This window comes from Linepithema humile, chromosome 3, assembly GCF_040581485.1.
Source record: "Linepithema humile isolate Giens D197 chromosome 3, Lhum_UNIL_v1.0, whole genome shotgun sequence".
Classification (NCBI taxonomy): Eukaryota; Metazoa; Arthropoda; class Insecta; order Hymenoptera; family Formicidae; genus Linepithema; species Linepithema humile.
Genome location: NC_090130.1, coordinates 24,386,530 through 24,395,734, shown reverse-complemented (window position 1 = coordinate 24,395,734; position 9,205 = coordinate 24,386,530).

Here is a 9,205-nt window from a genome sequence, read left to right as displayed (position 1 = left end):
TAAATTAAAGTTTCACAATTTTAATACTCCACTTTAGGTGTTATAAACTGATATTACGAACAGTGAAATTTGTGTATGTCGTACTAATCTGTTGAAGCTACATAGTCATAGATATTTTGTCAACAGTCCGCTTTACCTATTTCTCGCGATTCGTTAACAGCTTTCAACATGCGATTACACGAATTTCTAAGTCTTGCTGAGGACAGCAATAAGTTAATAGATTTTTTTATTAATCGAAAAGTTATTCAGGGACACATTAAATGTCCACGGTAAGATGTGATCTAAAATGCATATTTACCTGTTTTTTTAAATATAAGTTTTTTCTCTCACATCTAATTTTTTCTTTTCATGACATAAATTAGACTATTATTTTCATCATTCTAAAAATTGATCGATATTAATATTGCGCTACTTTAATTTCGTATTTTATATGTTACAGGTTAATTTATGGACAACTCTGCTGCTGCGAGAAAAGGATCATGCTGGTGAGTCAATCTTATTTGTTTTAATATCTAAGATATAAAATTTAAAAATACAAATATATATATCCAAGTTATCGAAACGCGTGTCTCGGCACATTTCATATTCCTTTGAAACATATCGGAATTGCTCCAAGTTCTGAATGATCTCCTGAAGGACCTTTAGTAGCTTTGCGCCTTGCGGGGCCTTCCGTTCGTAACTTAAGCTTAATTAATTCTAAGTCGAGCGGCTAGATCACGTGGAAATTGGCGGTTTATGCGAAATTGTCGGATCGATGCCAGCAATCGGCATCCATAATTGCCCGACGCCAGTTTGGCGTAGAACTTCATAATCTAGCAGCCCCGCCTTCGAGGAAATCCCATGGGTGCTTGTCGTCTTTGCTGGTTGGATGCGGGATCTTCCCCCTTCTCTCCCTTTTTCTCTTATCGTGTCACCCTTTCGCCTACACCCTTGTTCTTCCTAACCCTTCTCGTCGACTCAGTCTCGATTTAGGAATTTCGCCCGCGGCGATTTCGCGCGAAATCAATAGCATGTCACGAGAGATGCCTTTCAAATTTAGCTGATTTTTTTCTGTACTTTAAAATATTTCACCGGCTAAACGCGACCTTCGAATATTTTTTTATGTTAACGTTGATGATGAAATGACGGTTTCGGATGAATTTGAAAGTAGAATCATTCATGCAGATGGTCCAGCTGCTAGTAAGCTGACCGGTTTGAAAAGAAAGCTAGAATTAAAACCGGACTCTTAGCAAATCTTCGTAACACATATAATAATAAAACGGTTCTTCTATTGTGCTTCCCGATTCTATTGGCATTGTTATAAATTATTTGAATATTTTAAAATAATATTTTTACATGAAGAAAATTGTTTAGTGAACTTAGAACATACAGGAAGATTTTTGCAATCTTGTCATAAATTTTACGGATTATTATATTTTACATTTTGAAAAGTTCTAATATTATATATAAGTATAAGAATTTTAAAAGTATTAAAGTATAGTATATTGCATATATAAAAAAAAAATAGTTTTTTATTTTAGAAATATTTTAGAATACAACGAATTCACATTGCTTTTTATTATTTATGTGTGCAAATTTTACAAGGCTAATATAGCATCGAAGAATTTCAGTTTTCTGTCATGTTAGTTTGAGCTTCTTCGTCGATAATATATACATCGCGAAATCTTCGGCGCGGCTATATCGAGCGTTGGGGTTTTCTACGTGAAGGGGCGAGTTCGTAGCTTCGTCGCGGCATAGGTACGTACAGATTCCAACTTCTGCGGATAGTTGGGCTTAAGGGTTCCAGGGAGAAACTAGCCTTGGGGTGACTGGGGGCTACGGATGATCGGGGCTGAAGCAAATCGTCGGGATGGGGCGGCGAGGGGGAACGGCAGAGGCCCAAGGTGTAGGGTGGAAGGTCGCTGCAGATCTCGGGGAGCGTAACAACTCGGACCGCAAATTCCTTTACGGTGTTCAGTGTGCGGCGCATTCGTAGTTAGAAGCAAGGAAACCGGCTCGTTTTCGCTAATAGGGCGCGTCCAACTTCGCGCCAAGCACCCCGCGCCGATGATACTTCGAAGAGCGTGTTGTCCCAATTCTCTGCTACGCTTTCGAGATTTCCGTTTCGGGATTTCTACGTTTACCGCGCCGTCGGACACGCAAAGCTTCGCAGGGATCGCTTGCGGGCGCTACACGTTGTTGGTCCACTTCGATCGCGAGTTTCGCTCGTCAAATGCGTTTATATTGCCGGCTATATCGTTTCTTCTTGGCTTTAGGTTTTAAGTGAATTGCTACGAAGCATTTGTTATTTTCCAAGGTTAACGTTTGTCTTTGAATTTCATTCCGAGCCGTCAACTCTTTCGCTATTAATATTCTTAATATGCAATATACAAATGCAGTCAAATTTTTTATTTTTTTCTTATTTACCTCTTGCTGACTTTATATTTGCGTAACTATGTGTCAGAATGAAAAAGAATGCGTGAAAGACAAAAGATACATACGATTTTTAATATTAAACAAAAAAAGCATAATCTTTAGGATGTATCAATTGCATTGCATGTATTTTTTGCTTTTCACTTATTTTTTTCATGTGGTTACATCGCGATTATCTAGTCAGACAAATATAAAATGGTTGAAAGATAGCGAAGATCAATGCATCTGCAAACTATAACTTTTTAATCGACTTATATAAATTTTTATATACATCAAAAAGTTAATATTTGTGAACGAAATTGTTATTGAATGCGCTGTAATTATATCTCAAAGGGATAATAAATGTCGAGAGGCTTATTCGATACGCTTATCAAATTTTGATACGATCGCGTAATTTGGTCGCTCTACAGGTGAGATTCGTGACGTGTTTTCCATCAGGTATCCTTAGCGGGGTGCTAGTGGAAATTAATGACCAGTCGCCACTCCCTCGCATCTAGGCGATATCACGAGGAGAGAAAGTGGGAGAGAGACGGAGCGTTACCGGATTGGACGCGACCGGCAATAAATAGATGATTGAACGCAGTCCCGACGTCAGACGGCGGAAGGGATATGAAATTAATACAAGTCCTGCAGGCCTACCCTGCAAGGCGTTTATATCTTCGCGTAGGTATTTCTGGCATCCTTAAGCTCCTCGAGCGGAAGGACCCTTCGATGCGAATATCAAGGAAATTAGAGACGTTAGTAGGCAGGCCCGAATTATCGACGCTTCGCCGAACAGTCGTACGGCACGGTCATCGGCATTTCGTGATTCGTCCCGGCGACCATTATACCTATCCGCGATCCCTGTACGCTCTCGCAAGGCGTAAATACCGCAACGTATGTGGTCTTTACGCTCTGTCTGATTGCGACGTTCGGACAAAGACGATCACGGAAAAGTAGGATCACGACGTGAACTCGCCGCGGCGAACAATGAATTATTTCACTCGCGAAAACTGCACTAAAGCGAATTAACTGAAACGTCGCGAAATATTGCTCGTCGTTTCGTAATCCGGTGCTGCGCCACGACTCGCATGCGACCGCGAATCCTTACTTTTCCCGGAACGCAGTAAAATCTATGGCGAAAGTTCGAAGGTTCTCTATGAGATTGAAAACGCATCGGGCATACGCAGTCTGAGCTATCGGAAGTTTATATGGGATAACTTTGCGGTACACTCACGAAATGGGATTGACATTATCGTTCCGAGTTTGACTACTCATGCTGATTGGGTGCAGAAAATCGATAGCCGCGTAATAGATTTGACATTAAATTGAAAGTATAATTTTATAAATTGCACAAACGAGCGACAGGCATAACGCACATTTTATTCGAAAGTTCGATTTTATTTGTTTTAGTAATCATTATAATATTTTAATGTATTGTAGGATATAGATATTTTATTCTCAAATACCGTTTAGTATTTTTATTCGATTTAAATACAATTTAAACGAGAAAAATAGGAGTTAAGTTTATAGTAATAATATTTGATAATGTAATGTGTAGAGATTGATAGCAAAGCAATTAGAAATCGTTTAATATCGCATGTGTTTTTATTATAAAAATTATGATTACTTATATTATATATCGGACTGATAGAAAAGTAATTTGTTTTTTATATTTTAAACTTATGCAAGTAATTTAAAATTTTTAAATAATCGACATTTATTCTTTCTACCATTTCTTGGAATATTAGCCATAAATTTTTTCTCGTTACTTTAAGGCCATTGACAGTCTGCCAGAACGGGTGTTATTAACTTAAAATTGCCAAAATAAAATTTCTTAAATTGAAATTGACACGTTTTGTTTCCGTGAAACTTTGAAACACTTGACAAATATTTTTCGGACAAGTTGTTGCGTTTACATTTTGAATTCTAATTTTGAAAAATTTTAAAATTACTTTTCCACCAATTCAATATATTAAAAAATTACTTACTCGATATATTGTTTAGTAACTTCAATCTCGTTTCAAATAGCGTTTTATTTTCACGTATGGGGCAACGCATGGCTCTTATAGAATCACCGCAATGTACGCAGGCAAATGATATTAAAGAAACTTGCGTCTTAGTAACGTAGGCACCGATTGATCGTTACGATGGTCGAGAGTGGTTCGGTCAATAGTTGGGAATTTCGAGGGTACCCTAACTGTGTTCAGGGCAGGGGCAAGAAAGATAACTTTGTAGAGAGGGTAAGACGTGGCTTTGCTGGGGGTTGATTGGGTGACCCCTCACCGCCCCTGCTGGCCAGGCATCGCTCGCCCTCCATCCAGCATCTCGCTTTCTCTATGATGAAAGCGATTTCACCCCTTCCGTAGGCTTTGTAGAAAAATATGGCCGGCCAAACACAATTTGAAGGGGTTCGAACACTTCGATCTAACGGTCGAACGACGAATAAAGAGGGCCATCTTGGGCAACTTTACGAAAGATTCCAAATATTTCGTAGTACAGAATGTTTGTTACGTAACACAATATCTTAATAACTTACAATAATCTTGTGATATTTGATAAAAAATATTTAATAGTATTAATATTGTAACATCTTGGGCTCACAGAATATAAAAAAAGCTGTAGAATTGAATCTGTATTCTATATGTGAAACACAGATAAATGATTGTAATGACGTCACTAATTTTATACGATTCGATCATCATCCAATTATGCGACATAAAAAAGCTTTTGTCGAACTGATGATTCCAGCAATCTTCTTATTGACAGGGATGGGTAATGAACAAAAAGTGTGGCATTAAACCAAACAGTGGTCGCGGTTCGAACAAAGAGGATAAGGAGGTCAGAGAGTTATCGTTAAGAGAAGATTGATTTTCCATTTCATCAGCTTTAGGAATATCGCAAACAAACATCTCGTTTAAGGAAAATAAGGTTTTGATGCGAGTCAGAAATTAGGCAAAATTTTCTGCAAAAGTATCATGATTAAGAATCACGACTGGATTGCTTCATTATTTCTGTTTGTTTGCAAGATTGCAAGATTGCAAAATAATAAAATTATAAAAAAATTGTATTAATTCGTCAATTTAATGAAACAAGTAATAAAAAGTAAAAAATATATTACAAGTTTAACACATAAGAAAAGAGAGAAAAAGTTGCTAAATCGACGAAAGTGATAAGCTATTTACAGAGTTGTTTTTTTGTAAAAGATAAGATTTCTTAACATTTTTTCTACACAATTAAACATATATTTTACACAAACACGTGACAATCAATTTTAATGAATAATTCTTCATGTTAAAATGAAATTTTCTGATATATTGATATGGAAAAACTTTTTTTCTCAACATTTTATTTGAATATTATTCGATAGAGAGTTGATTGAAGCGATTTTAGATGCATGGATTTCTAACGCGTACCAACCCGAAGCCATCCTGTACTTGTATCGAGAAGTTCACGTCAAGATAAAGTTTCTCCCGCGGAACTTTAAGGGATACCGGAGTGCAGTCGTGCCGAAGCATCGAGATCTCTCGTAGCAGAACAATAGTAGACGCCGGATTCCCTTCTTAGATAGCATCTACATCGTCGGGGGTGGTCAATGGAGGAAGGGTAACTACCAACTCATTTCTGACCTCCATGAAAGTCCGCGTCTGGATCGTTTCGGGGTGCCTATGCCATCTTACCGGCTATATTGAATTATGGTTATTACGAGGTCTCGTCCTTACGATACTTTGTGCCCTTTGAAGTCACGAGAGTTTCAATTCCGGCAAGTCAAATCGCTTTTTTGCTTGCGGTCGAGGGAACCGGTTGATGAGCAATGGACGAGAATTTGTATAGGATCTTGCATGTCTTGCAGGTCTTCTTAGATTTTCGCTTGACAGATTATAATATCACGCAATGCATAGATGTTATACTTCTTGTCTTTACATATTTAATAAAAAAAAAAAGAGAAAAGTAAAATTTAACTACGATTAGTTGATGATGTATTTAAATATTTCTAATTGCATTTATAACGTTTCGTTTAATTTAACTTTATCGAGAAAAATAAGAAATATAATTAAAATTGTAATTGAAACACGTAAGAATAATATTGATTTAAAAATCGTGCATATAATAAAATCGCAATAATACTGATAGCTTTACCAAAAAATGTTTTTATAGTTATTGTTTAAATAGTATAGCGATTGTTTAACATAGTCGTAGACTGAGCGAATTATTGCGAGTTAATTACTTGAATTATAACAGAATTCTTTTTTCTTGTCTTGAAAATTTGCTTTGCGCTCTTCAATCAAAACTCATTATGGTTAAAAGCGGTCCTTAGCATATTGAATCTCTCTTACGTCAAATTCAATTTATTCTGCATCGAAAGTTTTAATCTCTTCCGAAGCTGCGGGCTTTGTTCGATCTAAACGCGAATACCCGCGAGACCGAGATAATCCGCACACGACGTTAGCTCGTCATCTTCGGCGCTCGTTCGGCGCGCGACGCACTTACCAAAGTAAGAACTTATTGACTCGAGACGCACGTCGCATGGGAGATTCCGTTCAATCACAATCTTCCGGTATTCCCAGAGGTGCGATTACTTGATCAAGGGTACATCGATGCAGACGTATCGTGCGATGCATATCCGGCTACCTCCTCACTTCCTCGGTCTCGATATTTCGCGAGCTTCTTGCCACCCCCTCCCCATTCTCTCGCCGTCCACGCATCCCCGAATAACCTTAGTTACTTTGCTCGACTGTTAGGTACTCGAAGCCAGCGCGCTGCCGAAGTACGAAACTCTCGGCTCCTAGGAGAGTCCTAGGTAATCACCGAACTTCGCTGCTCCCTCGGGAATGGGCAGCGGGGCCTCAACCCACGTCCCCGGCACCAGGAGCCGATATAACTTTGTTCCTGGGGGTGCAGTACCGCTTCACGAGCCAAGGCGTCCCCATAGCCATGGCACGATGCCGTGGATTTCCATTGCTGTACACGACTCGTATTATCGTTGCCGCGCGTATTCCGCGGTCCGACGAAGGCGTTTTACTTGGAAAGTATTCCGATTACCGAGTACCAAACCCCTCTTCTTTTATGAACCTCGTATTTTCCGCACGATGAGTTTCTCAGTGATATTGTACGTCACGATACGATTTCAAAATGAAACGTATCACATTTATTTGTGGCGTTTATTGCCTCTCTGAAAGAATGTTTCCAATTAAATCGGTAATATTCATATTGTGTTAGAATTGGAGAATACTAAAATAAAAGTAAATTTACTAGTTCTGCTATTATGCAAATCGTAATTATAGCGCAAAGTTTCTTAGCAGCAGAATATTAAATTTAATTTTCTTGTATTAATCGCATCATACATCAATTAAAAATTTTTTCAATTTTATTTACAAAGCACATTAAAAAGCATAAATATTTTTTAACAACTGTTTCTTTTAGTATCTCTATAGACTTATTCTAATTCAATTTTTAATGAAATTCTACAACTATAAGATGTGACATATTTGAAATTGCCTGAAGTAATTACGAACGGACGAAGCAATCAATATTTAATCGTTGATTATACTTTTATTCAAGTTTAAAATTAAAAATTTGATAACTTTTACTCACTAATGTATAAAGTTTAATAAGAAATTTGATTAAATTTTTTAATAATCTATCAACTTTTTAAATAACACTAAAGAATCTAGAATTGGACAAAAAATTATGGATAAACTGAATTACTAATTCAACAAACATCCAAATATCACGTCTCTAAACTCAGCAAACTTTCAAAATATGATATCTATGAAATCTTCATTAGAAGATGCGAAGCGTAGGCGGATGGTTGGATGTGAAGCGTTCTTAACGTGATGATCCGCGCTTGTTACGACCGGGTTGTCTACGAATCTCGGGAATTTCACTCTTATCGCGGGTATTCTCGGCAAAGCGGGTCGATGGACAATAAGGCCGCTGGATGGATCCGCGTATCTCAACAATGGCGGCTTATTATCTCGAACAAAAGCAGAGTTATGCTTTCCCCTCGTCGGGGGTGGGTGCTGGTCACCCCCGAGAAAGACGGTGACCGTAAGCCTACTAATGGATTCCTTCAGCGGCAGCTGTCGCCTTAAGATTGACCGACTTCAACTGAATTAATCTCGACGTCCGTGCCACACCGTTTTCAGTAAATTACGGTTGAGAAAACATCCCCCTTTTGTTGCACCCTTAATAGAACTTACGCGATCTTCGTGTCATAACTGCCGTTATGAAACGTCCTTCTTTGTCGTGCAATTATTTCATTAAATACATCTTAGTGTTCAGTCTTTTTGAATTGTTTCTTATTGGGAGCAACCTTGAGAGACAGAAATAACTCGACTGATATCTTTACGACGGAAAATAACAATCTACTTTGACATGAACTTTTGGAAGGAAACGCATTTGTTGATTAAACAAAGCGAATCATGCAACTCGTCCAGCGCTTTTCTCAGAGATGGCGTGTGGAGCCATTTTGCGAACTGTTTCGGCACACAGGGAGGGTTAATTATTGATCGTAGAAGTCTGACGCTTTGCTACAGCCACCTACGCAACTGGGGAGTAAGTTTCTGGTTTCTGCTCTTTGAACTGTTCGAAGAATCGGTCGGTAATTTATATTTATTTAATTGAGATTTAACACATATAATTCATAGGATTTAACAATAATTGTTTAATAACAGCCTTTATTAACTATAGTGATATTTGAGTTATTGAGATAACAATTACACTTTTAACTGATATCAATTGCACAATCCTTGACTTTCATTCAATCCTTTCTTCGAAGCAAGATTTAATTTAGATAATTTTTTTAAATGTC